The sequence below is a fragment of the Larus michahellis genome, chromosome 1 (genome assembly GCF_964199755.1).
Source record: "Larus michahellis chromosome 1, bLarMic1.1, whole genome shotgun sequence".
Lineage (NCBI taxonomy): Eukaryota > Metazoa > Chordata > Aves > Charadriiformes > Laridae > Larus > Larus michahellis.
In genome coordinates this window covers 35,544,879-35,565,104 of record NC_133896.1, presented here as the reverse complement: position 1 = coordinate 35,565,104, position 20,226 = coordinate 35,544,879, and the positions used below count along the sequence as shown (strand labels likewise).

General features: G+C 41.1%; 1 protein-coding gene and 1 long non-coding RNA gene across 10 annotated transcripts in view; one reads left to right on the top strand and one right to left on the bottom strand.

Moving 5' to 3' along the window:
- SLC16A7 (solute carrier family 16 member 7) overlaps positions 1-18,740 on the bottom strand; it is an 84,010-nt gene extending 65,270 nt beyond the window's left edge. Inside the window, exons 1-3 of one of the 8 annotated variants that reach the window (XM_074570553.1) lie at positions 18,128-18,327; positions 7,399-7,509; positions 5,258-5,330 (exon numbers count right to left, since the gene is read on the bottom strand). The gene's annotated coding sequence lies outside the window, so the exon portion shown is untranslated. Of the gene's footprint in view, positions 1-440; positions 489-5,257; positions 5,331-7,398; positions 7,510-18,127; positions 18,375-18,562 lie in introns of those variants that run through there. The other 7 variants (XM_074570813.1, XM_074570297.1, XM_074570383.1 and 4 more) reach the window with 7 other exon arrangements.
- The window catches only part of LOC141736555 (uncharacterized), a 78,752-nt gene continuing 76,450 nt past the window's right edge, over positions 17,925-20,226 (top strand). Inside the window, exon 1 of one of the 2 annotated variants that reach the window (XR_012584996.1) lies at positions 17,925-18,113. This is a non-coding gene — a long non-coding RNA (uncharacterized LOC141736555). The remainder of the gene's footprint in view (positions 18,114-20,226) is intronic. The other variant, XR_012585006.1, reaches the window with a different exon arrangement.

Below are 20,226 nucleotides of genomic sequence, written 5' to 3'. Positions count from 1 at the left end.
CACATCCATCAGTTCTGAAGTCTGACCTGAGCTACACTGATGCTTCCCTTTCTTTACAGTTTCTCTTTAGAAGTCTCATCTTTGAACTCTTTATTATCTCCGAAATGTTGGCAAAATACATGAACAAAAAATGTCAATCAAATCTATAAAGCCTGACAAGACCAGGGCGTGTCACCATTCAGTCATTAATCCTTGTTATAACTTTTTAGGAGTAGAAAGAGTGTAAGAATATTTCTTCTTTAAAGTGCCTCACACTCTTTTGTCAATATATGCTAGATAGTCATTAAAAGGCCAATAGCAAATATTGTGCAACATGCACTGGAGCATTGACTTGTCTTGCATTTAATTAATCAATTAGTTTTGCATGGATTACCACAGTAATCTGAAGCTACCTATTACTACTAAGTAAAGCCAAAAAGAATAGAAAAACAGCACATTACCTGGCAGAGCTCTGCTCTCCAAGACAATAATCTGAACTTGACAGATACAGAGCCTTTGTTCAGTTTGAACATTTAAGGACTCTTTGGAGACCTGATTGGCTGATCATCACACATGATGTTTGGATGGTTTATTTTGTGTGACCAATTGCCAATCCAACAAGCATCTCAAATTACTGAGGTTATGGTGAAACTCAACATTCAGAACACGATCTCACAGAAGGGCACCCTAGGTCTATGAACTTTACGTCGTCTCTTTAGGATTTCTTTCACAGTTTCTTTGTGTGACATGCAGGATTTTTCCTTATCATCCTCTGTGCACATTGAAAAGTATATTTAGATGCTATAGCCTTTAAAATGACTGCTATTATCTGGGTACACGTGAACATAGTTTTTGCCTAATGCTCAGCATGTACTGAGATGCTGGGTGTGAACGTGGCTTTTAAAACATATAGTAAGTTAAGATTGGCATTAATACGATTTAATTCAACAAATTATAAATGTAATAAAAATGCTCTAAAGATCATCAACAGACGCTTAAAGGCAAAGTTGCAGGCACTCAACGCAGATAACATTGCAAAAGTCTAATTTTTTTCTCACTTGAATAAAATTGTCCAGCAATTAACAGTAAATATGCAATTAACTTAGACTTTTTTAGACTGCTCCATTTACAGGCATAGTAAAATACCGCATTAGCCTTTACAGAGTAATTAGAAACTTCTTTGTATTAATAAGCAATGCTAGCCACTACATTATTTAAAAAGCTGTATTTTGCTGGAGATAATGTGGCATTTGCTTCAGAGCTCCAAAAATTATTTTCCATTATTTCTTAACTTATACAAAAACTCACCATTTTTGTGTAGGAAAAAAATTTAATCATCCGCAATACTGATGATAAAATAAACACATACATAAAAGGCAAGTTGTACCTTAGACCAAATCATAATTTCACTCAAGCATTCTGAGCTTTTACAAATTCACATCAAAAGCCCTTCCTTTTTAACTGCAAAAATGATGTTGACTATTTTGTGGGAGAAGGAAATAAAAAGGTGTATGTTTTTTCACAATTGCTATTTTTCACCAGTCTTGCCTTGACCCAATAAATCCTGGAAGGATGAAACTGCATGGAAAAATTAAATGGGAAAAACACGCTGATGACTCAGATTAAAAAAAATTAAACTTTTTCTTGTCCTAGATATTCACTATGCAACTAATATTAAAGTCTCCAAGCTCTTAGAAGTGCTTTGTTTGGGATTTTTAGGCAGTCTCTGGGACAAATTCTATGAGAAAACTGCTGTTATTTTCACTGCCCACCACTTTGAATATTCACAGGGAAAGAAGCAATTCTCTCTATGAGTTTCTTAATTTATCTGAAAATAATGATGCTAATGATGATCTGCATTTCTAAGACCTGTGGCAATCTCACATGAAAAGTGAGAGGAGTTCTAGCACTACTGGAAGCACACCCAATATGAGAGTTGCTTAAAGGAAAAGACCAGCCTAATCATAAGAAAATATTATCATTTAATTGATCTCTGTACTGTCTAAAACTTTAATTTGAATCTGAAATGGCTCCTTCGGGAAGAATGAAATATATTAGAAGTAATAGGTGGCAGTGATAGGTAAGCCTCTAACGCCAAACGGCGGGGAGGACTCTGTGCAGGGTGTTCGCCTCAGCACTGAGGACAACGGCAGGAAGGGAACGTGTTTGCTGACACAAGGACATAAGAAGAGGACAAAAAGGAAGTAAACACGGGTCGCTGAACTCCGACGGAGACCCTGTGGTGACAACAATGCCACATTTCCTATTATTGGAGAGAAATAGGAAGCGAGGCTTTGTTCGCGCTGGACACCCTCTGTTAGATTTTGACAACTTGTGTTTAGTCCCGGGTACAGCTTCTCATTTGTGTCAGCAGAGCCGTTCCCCCCCGCCGTGACCTTCGGTGGCAGGCCCTTCCTTCCACAGGATCCCTGTCCCGACCCAGGCCAGGGAAGAGAAAATCACCTCTGGCCTCAAGATTTCTGCATCCGTGAAAAAGCAGTCACAGAAAGAGGGATTAACAGCAGGTACCACTGTGGTGTCTCTAGAAGGTGATCCCTCAGCTGTCCTCTAGGGACCATGACAGCATGGTCAACACCAGCCAGCACAGCACAGCACCAACTTGGCATCACGGTGACGGAGCACAGCTGCCTTTTGTCCATCCGCTTCAGAGAACAAACAGAAGGGCTGAAATCTGTGCCTACACCAAGGCTGATCTTCTGAATTCAGGGAACCGAGCATGAGGTAGAAGGTCAGAGCTAATGTTAAAAGTCTGCTTCTGAGTGACAGAGTTAATTGGCACAGGGCATGCCAGTGGCAGGCAGCTGGCCTGCAGTTCACTGTCATCTTGAACTTGACAAAAATAAAAGTTAATACAGCCTTGGACGGTTGTCTATAAAAATGTATAGACATCAGGAGGGCTATTACTCAACTGACTGTACGAGACTATTCTAGCAGTGTATTTTGTGAATAATAACGGCAGTGGGTTTTAAAATATAATACAAATCCAGCTACTCAAGAGCTCCTCTGAGATAGGTGCCTGCACGTAGTTGCTTTACTGCACCTTTCTGCCCACTCATGAGCTTAAACTGTTAAAATTGAAGTAAGTTCACCATAACCTTTTAGTCTGGATGCCAATAGCTCAGGTTTGCTATTCACCAATATCTGTTCCACCACTATTTCTGTTTATTAACAGGCACTTAAAACATAATCTCTTTTGCACACACAACTGATATTGTTAATATTACAGCACAATCTCTCTTTCAGTCACAATTCAGGGATGCCGGTTTTCTTGAAAGAATGCAGTGGCATTAGTACTTAAAGTTATATAGCAGTTTGTTCTAATGACGGAGGTTTGGTCAGAAGTTTTTTTTCTGTTGGAGTGTTTGTTTGGGGGTTTTTTTTATTCAATCCCCTGCAAATCCTCGGATATTAGGTGACAATCTCAATTTCTCCTGTTTCTCCTACTAGTATAGACTTTTATCTCTTCACATTTTAGGGAAGATTTAAGTTTGTGATAAAGGTCTGCAAGATATTCACAGAATTTGTGACTCTTTCTGATTTAAGAGAGGGATTAATCACAGCCATCTTTAGTCAGTGCTGAGATCTGCATGTGATCTGGATACCTACGTTCCAGATTGACTCAAAATCAATGGGCAGAAATGAACTTCTGGGACACATCTCACTGACCTGTTTTATATTTAAGCTATAATGAAATGATACATGGCCTACAAATGCTTATATCTCTCCATTGTAAAAGGTGAGTCTAGATAACTAGCTGAATTACAGATACCTATGCTACTGAACTCTGTATTTGGATGAACCCAGCCCTATGTGCTCATAATACACTTTCTTGGTATTGCAAGGGACCAGAAATAATGACCCAGTTCCTTCTACCATTTCAGTGTTTCTAAATCTGAAGTGTTTTGGGGTAGGTAGGAGGAGGGTTTTCTTGGTTTTTTATTTAACTTATGAAATACGAAAGTGAAAAATATATGTTCTGGATTCTAAAAACGTTCTTTCCATCTTCTTTGAAATACATCCACAGCTTAACAGTATAGTGTTGAAATCTGAAATTTTGCAATCTTTTCTGTGTTGCTGAGAAAAATAAGTCCAGTTTGGCTGAGTAATGAGTCTCTGAAAAGCATGTGCTGCAATACCCATATTTTGTGCAGGGTTTTATTTTGCTGTGTTTGTAAAATGTGCAATTTAGCAATGTTGCATTACGAACATTTTTGTGACTATCATGGCTGCATAGAAGAAAATTTATGGAAGGTGCAGATAAACTATCTCATGCTTTATGTACATAGCAACATAGCCAACTAATACGATCTTTTTTGAAAGTAAATCTTCAAGTCAAGTCTTATATAGCAAAAGCAAATCTCTAACCGTCTCATTAGACAAAAATACAATGACAAATTTCATATGTGCAATTTTAATTCATAATTTACTCAACTAAGTCACTGCATAAACCATCAAATTAAAACTTGAAACAATGTTCAATGCCTTACAGAACATAGAGGGCAGCGTACCTTATGTAAAGACTGGACAGTTGCCCAGAGCTGCAGAATTGGAAAGGCAGCAGTTTTAGAGCCAACTTGTAACTGCACTGATTAAATTGCTAATAGGACATTAATTTTTATAATGTATAAATACTTTGTCTCTGAGGTTTTGTGAGTCTGTACATAATAGCTGAATATGTGGCATTCTAAAATTCTAGAAAAACACCTGGTATTAATGTGATTTCTTGCAAATGCTGGAGCGGAGACAGCAGAATATATTTTACTCAAGGCAATGAAACAGCTAGGGCTGTCTCTGATGATACAGATACCAAATATGCATCAGGGACAACTGACCAGAAAAACAGTAACCGTTTGCCAGAGAAAAGCTCAAGAATTCCACAGTAGATCTGTTTGCAGGAAAAAAGGCAGTATTAATTTAATGCTATTCTCTGTGAATTATTTAAAAAGTATTATTATTCAGGCCTGAAATTTTGTCAGTTTAGGTAACTGCAGATACACAAGAGCTTGAGTAATAAGATATGCCATAGGGTGTGACTGTGCACAAGTTTGAGTGTGTTAGGTATGAAGAAAATGCAAATCTGAAAGGTATGTTGCACGTCACACTGCCCAACATTGTGTGAACATGCAGCCTTTTGGGCTGGTTCTTGCGTGATTCTCCTGTAAGCACTCTTTTGCAGTGGTTAGCACCAAGGGATAGTATGCAGTGAATGAAGAAGACCATAAGGAACCATGAATAGAAAACAGCAGGACGAGAGTACCTGGGCAATGAGAAACACAGATTTTCTCGTCTGTCTCCAAAACGGCAGTAACTCTCCCCTCTCGTACGGGACCCTTGAGAATGAGACAGACACACTGATGGATTAAAATCTGCAGCACACAGAGGGCTGCATGTGCCTGTGCACAAGCTGCACACACACAGGCTGAAGAGAAATATCAGTAGTTTCCTTCTCACCACCTGCACTTTAGCACCTATTGCAATGGCACTGTGGCAAAAACACATGCTCCTCCACCAGCCCTAGGCTGTTAGCCCTGTTAGCCCTAGTCTGTTAGCGACTGCTGCTTCGTCCTGCTCCATGGGAACACTTGCTGCCCTCCCTCCGCTCTTCCTCCCTAATCCCCCATCCTCAAAGGCTGGAGGTCTCATTCCCCCTTGCTCTAACAGCTCTCGTAACTCAAAAACTTACCAGCATACAAAGTCCAAGGTAAGGAAAAACTACTCCATAACTGACTTAAGGCTTGCTTACCACAAGACTGGTACTTCGTGCTTCCCCTGGTGCCTTGATTTCCCTTCAGTTGTCCTCACTATCTTGTATTTAAATGTATCTAGATGAATATATAATCATACACAAAATAATGCAATACCTTCAAAATAATTTTTAAGGCTACTTTATCTGGGCAGACTTAAGTCACAATTATTTGAATATCACCTAATGCCTTAAATAAAGAAGTATAAACTCGGCCACTAACTTTCTTAATTATTAAAAACACTGCAGTAGCTCATGAAAACAAAGTATGTTCACATCACTAATGCTTGAAATGTTTCTTTTTTACTCAGATCACCTTATATTCTTATACCAAATCACTTCCTTTGTCTTTCATAAATTAAAGAGTAGAAAAATATCTTTTTCTAGTCAGATCAGATAATGTATGTGAGCCTAATTCAGTGGCACTGACTGTGTATATGAGACTTACTAAGTATTAGAAAAGAAAGGGTGTTCTTCAGAGGGGAGAGGACACTGTGAGGACATTGCAAAATATAAGCAAAAAGGAAAGTGAGCTTGAATGAAGCGGTATTACTGCCTTCACTGGCATCTTAATTTTTAATGGTATCCATCTTGTGAAAGCCTGTAACTCTTAGCTTTAACTTAGCAAATCTTTGTAATTAGTTGCATAATTATTACGTTAAGCAAAAAATATTTGTTTCCAGCTTGTAAGAAAATGCAAGATGGTCTCCAGCTTGAAAGTTTATGATTTACGTACACATATATAAATTGCTAAGTATGTGTTATATTTGTTGGAGGTACACTCAACTTTTCAGCCAAATTTGGACTATGATTAAGGGAGGTATTTAAAACAAGTAAGCAATAAATGTAAGTGTACCTTATAGTGGGAACAGTAGAGTTGTACTTGGGTATACATTACTTTAACATATAAGCATAGAGATAAAAACATTCAGCAATTAAAGAAGTAATTTTGTTTAAAGACAAGAAGGAGATATAACAATAGTGATTAAAGGGTGCAGTACAATGTCTTTCTACTTTGCCTAGAGGGGCAGCTGTGCTGGCAGAAGCTTTCACCCTGGAGGGATCAACTCTTGGCTGTAGTTTCTACCAGGGTAAAGCAGGTTTATTTTTATGGGCAGAAATCCACACAAATCCTGCCAACTGAGGCTCCTCAAGAGACAGACAAATTTTATGCAACTCCCAGCTGGCCTGAATACCGCAACAACAGCACCTTTCCCTTACAGATCACTTTTCTTTTTCACTCTCTGGGCTAATCAGCTTCTTTCAAGCCACCCTCAGTATGTCTATTTGAGATAAATGCAACACTTAGCTACCACAGGTAAAAGATTCAGATCGATGTACAGGTTCACGTTAGCTCTACGGCAGCTATTTTGTACATGTGTGGTTTTTTTTAAAGACGGTAAGCCTAGCAGTAAAACATACCACCTCTCAAAAGTCAGCCCATGGTCCACAACAGAACTGCTCAATCTGCTCTAATACTTATGCTGCTGCATTTTAGGATTGAAATTAAAGCCAGTGCATTCCCTCCACTTTGAGGTACAGAGGGTTTTTTAGGTAGCTCATGCTACTCTGGCTTTCTTCAGAAGAAAAAGTCGGTGCATTGCTGGGCTGCCTGGGAGTTAAAGCCCAGCAGCCTGACAGCTTATATCATGTACCTTTCCTTCTTTCTCTACCTTCAAGACCTTGCGTCTTCTCACTGCTGTCACCAGCCTTCCTACTCCTGCTTGAAGAACCAGTGCAACACCCTCCAAGACGTTACCAATTCTCTGAAGGGAAAAAAAAAAAAAAAAAAAAAAAGAGAGAAATCAAACGCCATCTTACATAAACTCTTCTCTCTTTACGACAAGTGATAGTCTCTCGTGGTTCCCGTTTGCAGAAAAAGTAGGCAGCCCATTTCTCCTCAGCAGGGCCCAGACACACAGTTCCACCAAATGAAGAAATAAACAGGGATTCCCTCTGGTGAGGTCAGAGGAGCAGATGCAAATGACCCTGGGAGCACAAGTTCAACCAAATACAAAAGGTTTCGTGCTCAGTAGGGTTTGGTTAAATAATTCAGGTCCAATCTTTTAGGAACACAAATACAAACCATTCCCTTCTCAATAGGGTAACAGAAACAAACACACAAAGTTAATGAACCCAGCAGGGATTGACCAAACAGTTCAAACTCCCCTTTGGAGCAGTGAGAACAGCTAGGAAGCAAACAACCTTAGCCACTTGGCCCTGGAAAACAGAACTTGCTCTGTTTTCATTGGATGAGTAAAACCTCCCTTGATTACACGAGTCTATCATTCTTTAGGGGGCTAAATTTACTATTAAATGCTGACTAAAGAGTCATCTATTCAGTTCTGATGGTTCATGTGCTAAGTCACAGCAATGGCAGTGAAACGTCTTCTCCAAGCATTTGGTCCCTTTGTTTTCTTACCGGGTCCATAATCTGCATCTCCTCACACTGTACTGCAAACATGCAAGTTCCCTTCCTTCAGACCCATGCTTTCTTTCACACTGTTCTCCTTGTATGACACACTTTTCCTTTTTTATCCATCAGTGTTCACTACTTCCTCTACGCATCTGGTTATGAAACTGTTCCAAAGGAGTCGAAAGGATCGTATGGAAAATATATCCACATGTACCTATGGTACTCATGGCAGACCAATATAGCCTGTAGGACACTGGGATAGGTTTCCCAGAGAAGCTGTGGATGCCCCTTCCATGGAAATGTTCAAGGCCAGGCTGGATGGGGCTTTGAGCAACCTGGTCTAGTGGGAGGTGTCCCTGCCCGTGGCAGGGGGGTTGGAACAAGATGATCTTTAAGGTCTCTTCCAACCCAAACCATTCTATGATTCTATAAAATACCATACTGCAACACTAGAACTTCCTGAAACATCAAACCAATCTACCCATGCTTCTTTTTCCAGTGCTTTCTTCTTTTACCCACTTCATCTAGTATTCAGCACGTTGCACATTTCTTCCTATTTTTTCTATCATCACCTTCTGTGTACATATATATACATACAATTATTTCTATTAGAAAAACTATCTCCTCACTCATATATATTCAGTTGACATAATGAGAAGCAAGTAAATGCTTCTTTGAGACTACACCAGAATACAAGATTCTCTGCTTACAATACAACTATATCTGCTGTTCAAAGTACTTATAAACGAGGCTGTTCAGCATACAGTTATAACTTCTGATTTCATCCTGCAGGAGTGTTAGTCAGAAGAGAGAGTTGATTTAAAAGTAGGATTTAAGCTTCAGTTATTAAGAGATAACAACCTACTTACCCAGGATCCAGTAACACTGAAATTAAAGATCCTAATTTAGGTGGCTAATTTAAGTTTCACAAGACTATTGTGCTGCATACAAAAAGCGTTGTACTTATACACCTGGGATAAAACTGGTAAATAGGGGAAAAGAAAAAAAAAGGGGGGGAAGAAAAAAATTGTAACTACCTTATTAAGGTTAAAAACATATTCTGGATCCTCAGTAAAACATATCATCCAGTATTCTGTAAGAATCTGATTCTATTAGACTAACAATTTAACTATAATAATTTAGAAGTAAGCTTGGACATGGCAACTACAATAGCTTTGCTAATTTTTCAGGAAATAGCTACAAGAAAAAAAAAAAACACGGCCTCATAGCTAAAATACATCTGTATTGAAAACACTATGATTTAAGTCATCATTTTAGGTACATAATATTTCAGCAATGCTAAAGTATATCTGTAAGTGCAAGCTGATTACCTAGTTAAGCAAGAACATCTTGTTTCATTAACATCTTTCTATGTTACCACATTCAGAGGAAGAACCTATTTTAATCATGGAAAGGACAGGCTTTTGTATCCTATTACATTAGGAACACAATATGACTGTATTTTCCAGGATTCATAAAACAATCAGCTTTAGTATTAAGCATAACAGTGGAAGGCACTATTATTTTTTTAATCACAGAAACAATTCTGAGCTGGGAATCATCAACTGGATCAACACTCCTGCTTGCATGTGGATGCCAGAGTACGCAGCCATGTACACATGACATATTCGCATTTCACATGTTAGAGCTCCTTTTTCATGGCACACATGAGAGGGGGTCACTGGCGCACGTGCACGTCAACTTAACGAACAGGCAGGCTGGCATGGGGCCTCCTGGTGCTGTACAAGCCATAAATCATGAACAATCCCTTTTTTGCCCACCTACTGCTAAAGCACCTGAACAAATCCATATTGCAGAGTCCATGCTGGCTCCCACTGAGGCCACAGGCCATCATTACTCAAGTAAATCTAAATGATGGTTCTAGCCCTTATTTAATTTTACAGTGTGAAGTGTAATGGTTTTCAATGTGTTTTACATTATTTGCAAAGTACTTCTGGAAGTAAAGATATTCTCAACCACCAGGCTAAACAATGACCATAAAACTCAACATTCGTCTTTTATTTTCAAGGTTGCAATATTAATGTTTTAGAATTGGATTGCTCAATTGTTTGTTAATTTTTTTCTCATATCATATTTCATATTCATTTCTTTATTAACATCTTGTTTGATGGATATACTGGTATACACAACGGCACTGCAAAGAGTGCATCCCCATTTGGAGATCAGATAACATGACTGTCAACAACAAAAACCTTGCTATGGCCTACAATTAGCACACAGAAATAATAAAAGCAAAGGCCAATATTCCTTCTAGTCCTTTCTCAAAAATAAAACCCTAAAATTTAAAAATCTGAAGACAACTAAAAACCACTGACTGAAATTATGATACATTATTCCACTTCTGCTAGCTTGAAGACATTTGCCTCTGTGAAATTCCTCAAAATAATAATATTTCCACAGGTTAATGTCTTTTTCCCTTTTACTCTGTTTTCAGCTTCTACATTTGTAATTTTTCTGAGGCTACATTTTTTCTTTACTCTAATCATAACACCTGAAAGGCAGAATTAAAAAACAGAAGGGTAAAGAATGTAAACATTTGTAACTCTAAAGATAAAAACAGCATTGAAAAAAACATAAATACTGGTTACTATGGAGGAGCACCACCTATGCCTTACAAAAGCTGTCCTACCAGTGAGCACGTCTCTGACAATTTCCAGTTTTAGTGTGGAAAACCCAGTATGCCAGTAGGATGAGCAGAGCGGAATAGTAACTTGATCTTTTACCTTGAGTTTTTTATTCTAATAAATGGGGAGAAGGAAAACGCTCTCACAGAAAGAAGCAGGAGAAGAGAAGGACAGAGAAGATGGACACACGAAAGTATTTGTTTGGAAACAGAGAAATAATTTTGATAATAATTATGAGAAATAACTTCCATTTAAACTAACCAGACAGATCAAAGCAAGTGATCCAACAGACTGAGTCTTGAAAAGCAGTCAAAAGAGTCTCTTCAGCCAATACTAGGTGTAAACCAGGAGTAACCCCTTTTAAGCCAGTGGAACTGCTTGAGAGGGAGCTCAAGTTTGGACCTGGAGTTACAGAAACAGAGGAAATGCCAATCAAGCAACCCTGACATATTCTTTGACTGAGAGAAAACACCACAGTGCTTTTAGGTCTCAGTTTTAAATGCCCTTCCTGGATTTCTCGATCTCATGTGAGTTTGGTCCTTATATTCACTAGCCTTGCTTCTAAACCTATTTCACTATTCTAATGTAGCTAAAACTGAAACAGGCCACGCATGACTCTCATTATACACTACTGTTGTTATGTATGAATGAGGAAATAAGCTAAATTGAAATAAAGCATGCTCATATCCAGCATAACTACGTCAAAACATCTCTTTTTGGGTAACTACATCAGAAAAACAGGAGAACAAAAACTACCTTATACCTCTAGCCAACATAATTATATCTGCACAAGAACAAGAAAACAGGATCTCCTTTTTTCTTATTCTTCACAAATACAATGCATACTTCATGCTTTGTAAATACAGGCTATTACGGCATATTCTTTTCTACCTATTTTCCTTAACTATACAACCCAGAGGTCTCAAAATACCCAAGCTTTTTTTAATGCTTGCTAAAATCTCTGTTGAGACTTCTAATTATGGACTATTGAGTCCCCTGATTCACCTTTTGTAGTGCTGTTGAGAAGGGAAAGACACTGCCAGATGGAAGTCAGGGACTTAGGACCCCTGTGCGATACAATGAGCAGAGATCTTATAAATTCCTCAGGGCAGAAAGGAAGCCGTTAGCTTAACACTATGTAAGAATTATTATAAAGATGTGTGTCTTAAAAAAGGGTCTGGTAATGGGATAATAGACCCATTGCCTTCTTCAGCTTCCAGCACCAATTTCCCTCCACAGTCTATTCTGTTCTCTCCACCTGCTCCCAGATGTGACCCCGTTGCTTAAGTCTCTGTCCTGGGCACATTTTTTCTGTCTCTGAAACCAGTCTTCAGTTCCAGTTTGCGGTCCAATTCCCATTTCTAACATCAGCAGGACGCATTGCTGAGAACACTGGGTTCAGTACCCAGTTTCAGACCCAAATCCATCCCTGGCATAGCATGCAAAAGCAGTGAACTTCTAGAAAAGATTTGCTCAGTGGAGAGCGTACTCAGCAAAGGCAGAATTGTCAAGGAATTTAGGACATAAAATTCCAATTGTTAAGAAATCAGACACCTACATTCCCATGAGGAGATTATTTACATCATTAAGTTATTCTTTTTTCTTTCTTTTTTGAACCTGCCCTGAGGGACATATTAAGAACGCAAACTATAGAAGCTCAATTTAGTAATCGCAGCTCCTATGGTATTTTAATTCAATAGCATGGCAAACTGTGGAGACGTCCTACATTTTAAGTTTTCCAATTTCCATCTCTCAGTAAGGTCAGCAGAGAAAAGCCACTATGTCTCTCAGAAGCCACGTTGTTATAGTTGGTAGCTTGAACACAGTCCTGTGTCACTTCAAAAATTCTAACCTTCACCACTAAATATTTATATCATTATCCCAGAGATCTGAAAAACAAGGCCACAAAGCACTTCCTTTCTACTGTTAAAAAATCTACTCTAATACAATTGATTTCAAAAGCAAACGCTGAAAGTGAGTACATTTCTCTTTCTGCAATACTAACCAAATACATTACAATAGTAACTGACTTTGTTCAAAAAAAATCAAATATGTATTTTACACTTATACTTTTGCTATTTTTGTCACCAGAAATGGTAAGTTCTTTTTGGTTTGCTTCTTCATATGTTTTTAGGATTGTAAAATACACATTTGTTCTCAGTATTTCTTGAATTCAGAAATCAAGCACTGAGAAGTACAAGTCTGAAGCTGACACTCTGGGTTTGATACTAACACAAGAGACAAAATGAGATTTCAGTCTCCTTTTTGCTTGTACCATTTACTGCAACAGTGTCTAAGTGATAAGTGGCGAGCATGAATGCTAAAATCTTAATTAATCTATGTCTATGAAAAAAATGGTTTCTATCTTTTGAGATGATGCAGTGCTGCTTTGTGACTGATGCTACTAATTTCTATTGCACGGAACACATGCAAAAGGCAACGTACACTGTTGCACTGTTGTTACCACCACTGTAGTGACAGCAAATGGCTAAAGTTCTTTGATGCCAAACACATGTTGAACACCATTACAACACTTTGTCGTATGCCAAACTTGGGAGTGCTGCCAACAGTTTGCTATCGCTGAATCCATATGATGGAAGAGCACTACAGAACAGTGATGCCTGAAGCTGCATCAGAGTTTGCTAGCACATGTGGGAAGATAAGCTATTCTAACTGACCAGAACTTTAAAAATATATAAAGATAAGACCAGCCACAAAATACAGGAGGTGTTCTGAGCTGTCTTCTGTACATGTGCTTTCCAAATGTTCCCCCAGCACCTTGATCATCACCTACAGCTGAGTTTTCCATTGGAAAATTTTAAAGAGAGATAAAAATGAAACAACTACCAAGCTTGCTGGAAAGTGTTCTTTTGGTGGATACAAGTGTCCACACTGGAAGAAAGCAAACACTAAGCAATCTTGCATGTTTGGGCAACTCCAGCCCACGGAGTTTTATGCTTTGACCATTAAAATCAGATGCTGTCATTATCTTTCATAGTAATCATATGAAAAGCACGTCAAATCCACATATTCTGATATATTCCAACTTCTACAATATTTGGGGTTTCTGTAGTTTGTCAATAGCTAACTTAAAAGTACAAGTTTTCTACAGTCAGAAGTTACTAGCCAATTCTATACGATTTACAGTATTATTCAGAGCGCTGCTTTCTTGTTGGGTGGAACTGAAATACATTCAGTACTTCATATTCAATAATCATGACACCAAGTTAAAAGAAAATGCATCAACAGCTAAATTAAAAAAAAAAACAGGCTTCAGTTTGTTTTCTACTGCTTCCTATTTTGTGAATTAAGACTAATTCCATTTCTTAAGATTTGAAGTCTTAAAACCACAAAGAAAAAGAATATATTATGCTAAGGCCCCATTCTTTTCCATTAATTTTCCGCCTTCATTTTTGGGAACTTTTTAATTGACGTAATGTTAATATCCTTTTGGAAATACTTACTCAATTTTTATCAGCAAATGCACTTAATGTACACCTCTGATTACATATTACTGCAAATGCCATGAGACAGGAAAGCACCATGTTCCAAAACTAAAAAAAAATTATTAGCGTGTAACTGGGGATTTGACCTTGAAGATAACAAATAAAGGAACTACTTAAAGACACTGCATAAACTAAAATTAAGAATATAGTCAACAAAAGAATGAGCTGATGACGATGAATCACTTCCCCCGCAGACACAAATATTATGAATTAAAAATCTTGAGATCGCAAGGAAAAAAGAACAAAATGAGATTCTTTCTAGTTTGTCAGCCACCATAACCTGGTTAGCTAGACATCTGCTCTTTAACAAAAGCTTAACGTTGTCTTGATTGCTTGACTATAAGACCAAGAGCAATAAGAAATATCGAAAATATGTGATAAACTGTAAAGCCAAATAGAGTTCCCCAGTCAGTTTGTCCAACATCGTCTGTTCCTCAACTCATGGAATATTATCTCCTTACTCCTATGTCCCAATTACTTTTGTTTGAATACTGCAAACTTTTCTTCAAATGTTCCAAGATTCACAAAAAAATTGTACAAGTTGGCACGACAGCTCACAAATACATACAAGTCAAGGAACGCAGGTTTGGACGGAGATGCATCTGTGGGACGCAACCTGTTTCTCACTTTCATTTGACACATAAAACAGTTGGTCAATGAGGTCCTGTTTTCCTATCTAACTTCCTCCTTGGTGCTGTGCAAACATTAGGCCTTATATATTACACGAACAGACATAGAAACTAGTAACATTCTGTATCAATGATTAACGACTATGACCTAACCCTTTTTTAATAAAAATCAAAAGACAATTACATTTTCATAATCATAGCGACCTTGAAATAAAATTCATTTAACAGTACAAATCACTACCACAGAGCAAGAACATTCTTCTTTTCTTGATCCTCACGTAAGAAAATGGACAGCTTTAACTCTGGCAAGTGGTGTAAGGGATACAATTAATGGAGAATTATATTCAGACACCATCTTTGCTAAAGCAAACATCTCAAGAAAAATGCAGCTCTTCAAAACCATCCTGTGATGTTGTAATAGGAAAAAAAAAAATCAGGTGAGCTGTAGTGTCTTTTCTTGAACTGGAAGAGGTCCAATAATAACCAGAGTTACTGGGAGCAAAACCACCTGCTCATCATAAAAGGAGGACAAGACAATTTACTTGAGAAACAAAGGATACCAAAGGGGACTTTTTTGTAAAATGAACAAAAACAATGGGTGCCAGAAATATATTTCTCTCCCTTAACTTGCCTGTCCGTAAATAGCAGCATCTCCTTTAAGGCTGCCCAAAGGATGTCCTGCTTCCATAAAACTCGGATTCTGGAATGAGGATTTTGCCATAGCAAGGGCTGAGTGAGCTTAAATCCAATATATTCCAGAGAAGTGACAGACAGAATTAGGTTAAAGAGCAGGAAGAAGATTTTTTTTTATGTACTATTAATGATGCATTCATTTACACTGAAAATTGCTGAAACAGAATCCCACCTCTCTTCACTGCAGCTGCAGAGCCACAGTGTTTAACTACACCCTGTTTCTTTGATGTTCCCCTTTGTAACATTGCAAAGTCTCCCCCTTTACATGTAAAACTCCTGTTCAGATCAGTTGTATCACTAAGGAATCCAAAGAGTTTTCCTATCCACAAAACGTGTGAATTCAGTTTTCTGCCACCCATGAAGACCACAGTTGATATTTAGGCTATTCTACATCTCCATCATATAAATAAAGAAGGCTGACTTCATTAACCAACATCATTTACTGTTGCCATAGAAGAAAATCCGTAACCTCCAGCCAGTGTTTGCCTGTTCAAAATTATTAGCTGTTTTGCTCTGGAGCCACTGAGATTGTAAACACCATATTGCAAACTAAACTAGCTGGGCCCTTACAGATACATGGAGTTACACATCTATAATAAATTGCACAAATAATAGAAACATCTGGAGTATAATTTCTTCTCTGAATTTATTCCACCATGTGGAAGGAGTAGATAGGCCGCACTCATGCTCAAGTATGATATTCAAAGTTAGCAGTCAATAATGGAAGGAGAGAGGAGTCTTTAAAAATAAGAAGGGAATCACTTATACATTATTCCCAGATTTAATACTTGTACATAAAAGCATTTACCACTTTTATTGAACTATTTGTCAGTTTTCTGCTTCCTTTAAATATCAGTCTACATCCCTCTGTCTTGAAGACTAACTTTCATATCATGATTCATCTAGACAGAGCTGAGGCAATATTTTGTTGGCTCGATTGGTGTGCTGTTAAGTTTATGGCCCCATTCCTGCAATGGAAGCTGCAAGCACCTATTTCATTACTATTTGATAAGTAATTTGAGAGCCACAGATGGATGTCACTATGGAAACACGAGTGATTATGATAAAGCCCAATGAAACAAGAACGGACGCCTCCATGAGGCTGCAGCTTCCTTCTGTTTCTTCCTTTTTCCCAAAACAGCTTTCAATAATAATTTTGGTAAGACTCCTTTTCTGAAAGCTCAGACTGGCATCTGAAAAAACAACTATCTCTAAATGTTATTCTTTTTTTTGTTTTGTTTTCCTATCCACCTGACTGGAAAAGCAATGGAGAACCCGTGTCAGTTTTGCATCCTTGCAGGACTGAGAAGTAACATGCCCTCCCAGGAGTACCAGGGGACTCTCTGGTCTCCAAAATATGAACAGGGCAACTTCTCGGTCTTTTCTAAGATTGCTTGTGTGTCTTGTAGGTGCCATTTCAATAACCACAAACCCAGGACACAGAGGTCTCCATAGGCACAGAGAACTCCTTTTCTCTTGGGATGATTGCCCCCCACCAGGGAGGCTCTTCAGATTATTCCCTTCAAGGACCTTGAGTCCACCATGTGCTAGCAGAGGTCAAGTAAAGAGAACGATGGAGGAGTATTGTCCCCGCTCTGGTACCAGTTACACCAGGAGCTCTGTACACAAACACTAACTAAAGCCAGCAGTGTCTGGAGACAATAATGCCAGCACTGTCAGGCTCAGAGCAGCCCGGAGCAGGGGAACTAGTGCTACAGCTGGCATGGTGCAGCAGAGGGTCCATCCAGACCCACCTTCCCCAAGGTCATCCCGACCCCTGAGCTACGACATCAGCGCTTCTTCCAGGCCCGTTTCTGATGACGGCAAGGGCGGCAGCACGTTTTTTCCTTTGCTGCTCTCCCCGCCGCGGCTCCCCGCCCACATTTCCCAGCGGAGCTGCCCCCTCCCCGGGGCGGGGGCGCCCGGGACCGCGGCTCCGCTCGGGGCGGGCGCTGCCGCATCCCCCAGGGGATGCGGCGGGAGGCGGCCCCGGCTCGCCGCCCCGCCGGGATGCGCGCAGGAGGCGGGATCGCGCCGCGCTCCCCCCACCCCCCAACCCCCCCCCGCTGAAGCTGCGGCCTCGGCCCGGCCCCGCCGCCCGCCTCCCTGCCCCGCTGTCTGTCAGAGCCGGGCGCCCACATGGCAGCAGGGAGCCGCAGGGCCGGCGGGGCAAGCGGCGTCTCCCTGCAGTGGCTGCTTTGGCACCGGGGGGGGACAGCGCCCGCGAGGCGTCCGTCCGTCCGTCCGTCTGTCCATCCATCCCTGCGTGGGCGGCGGCTCGTTTGTGCGTGTGTGTGTGTGTGTGTGACTGACAGTGCGGCGCGCACAGCGCGGGGGGCGGCCGCCCTCACGCAGCCGAGCCGGGGGCCACGCCGGTGCGCCCCGGCGGCGGCACCCCCTTCTCCGTCCCCCGGAGCCCTCCCCGGCGGGGGCAACCTCAGCGGCCTCGCTGCTGCTCCTCCTCCTCCTCCCTCCTGGTGGGTAGGTTACGTTACCTGGTCTCTAGCTCGGGCTGGATCTAATCCCGCGGCCGCCGCCGGCTCCTCTCCCTGCCGCGGGGGTGAGTGGGCTAATTAATTTATTTATTTCCCATGAGGTGTCCTCGGCAGCAGAGCAGCGGCGGGACAGCCCGGGCCGAGCGGCAGGGAGGGAGGCCCGGGTGCTGCTTGCGGGGCCGACGGGGCGCCGCTGTCCCGGGGGTGCTGCCGGGGAGCGGCCGAGGCGCTTCAGCACCGGCGCGGGGGGGCGGGGGCTGCGGAGGAGACGCCTCCCGGGCTGCCCAACCCGGCCCGGCGGGGGCGCGGCGCCCGGCCCGGGGAGACGGAGCCAGCGCGGGAGGTGGGACGCGCCGCGCCGGGTTGCGCCGGGGCGCACGGACGGGCGGGCAGGACGGGCCCCCCGGAGCGAGGCGTCAGCTCTCCCCCGCCTACCTGCGCGCCCGGGGGTCCCGCAGCCGCCGAGCGCGGAGTTCCCCCCCCCACCCCCGCGCCTCACCTCGCTCGGAGGTGCGGGCGGGGGAGCGTGCGCTGGCCGAGGGCTGGGAGGGCACGGAGAGCCCCACCGGCCGCCTGTCGCGGTCTTCGCCTCACCGCTGGCAGCACAAGACGCGCCCACCCACCACCACCCCTCCCCGGCGCCACCCCGTCCTCCTCCTCTTCAGGGTTGGGGATGCCAAATGTTTCACGTTGTGAGGCTGTTTGCACTCGCTGTTCTACGAAAAGGTTACAAAAAGGCGCATCAGTTTGCTCGTTAGGGGAAAAAAAAAAAGAAAAAAAAAGAAAAAAGAAAAAAAAACAAACGGAAAAAGCCCCGGAGATCTTTTTGTGCTAAACGCGGGAACTTTGTTTTCTGAAGCAGGAACTGAAATTTCTCCAGTCAGCAATGAGTTGTTGATTAAAATCGTGGTCACATCTTCCTTTGCCCCCATTTTCTCTCCCTTAAAAAAAAAAAAAGTTACAAGAACTGTTTTGTATATATCATGAACATATTTATGAAAGTGGCCACTAAATTGTCCAAAAATTCTGTCCTTAAGGCTAAAATCCTGTAGGGAAGAAATAGAACATAATCATATAATTGCATAATTAAAGCCTTTACCATAATGCCTGTTCTCATGGGTAAAGGTTGCACATTATGAGCAACATTTAAAGTGGTGTGAGTAATTACAGTTGTTGAGATTAAGTTGCAAAATGTGTACAAAAGAAACGTTGTTATCATGTGATTATTTTTTTTTTTTAACTTTATTGCATGTTCCTTGTTTAGCGAGAGCTTTATGAATAGGATCTTCACAGACATGTTAGGAACTGAGACTGCCTGTGTAGAATCATAGAATCATAGAATTGCTGAGGTTGGAAGGGACCTTTAAGATCATCGAGTCCAACCTTTAACCTACCCTGACAAAAGCCACTTCTAAACCATGTCCCTAAGTGCCCCATCTACCCTTTTTTTAAACACCTCCAGGGATGGTGAATCCACCACCTCCCTGGGCAGCCTATTCCAATGTTTAATAACCCTTTCAGTGAAAAAATGTTTCCTAATATCCAATCTAAACCTCCCCTGACGTAACTTGAACCCGTTTCCTCTCATCCTGTCACTTGTCACCAGGGAGAAGAGGTCAGACGCCATCTCTCTACAACCTTCTTTCAGGTAGTTGTAGAGGGTGATAAGGTCTCCCCTCAGCCTCCTCTTCTCCAAGCTAAACATGGCCAGCTCCCTCAGTCGTTCTTCATAAGACTGTGTAGGGAGAGGAAGAGAGAGAAGTTGGGTTGTAGTTGGGCATGTTCCAGGTTGCTCAGCTGCTGGTGAAGGAGGGAAGGACTTGGTAGGGTCGTCCGTTTATTTTCCATTAATACCATTTGAATCCCTTAACTAGCATCAGCTACAGTGAACAAAAAAGTTTGAAAAATAATCTGGAAAGGAGCATGGCACCCCAAAAAAATGCTGCAGCATGAGTGGCAAAACACATCAAAGAATCTGTCCACAGAGGACTGCCATCTTGAAGCACAAATTCCATTGCCTATGAATCTGTTTGGTTTTGTGTGAGAAGTGTTAGGAATTATTCTGTGTTGTAAACTATAACCATTAAACCGAAAACATA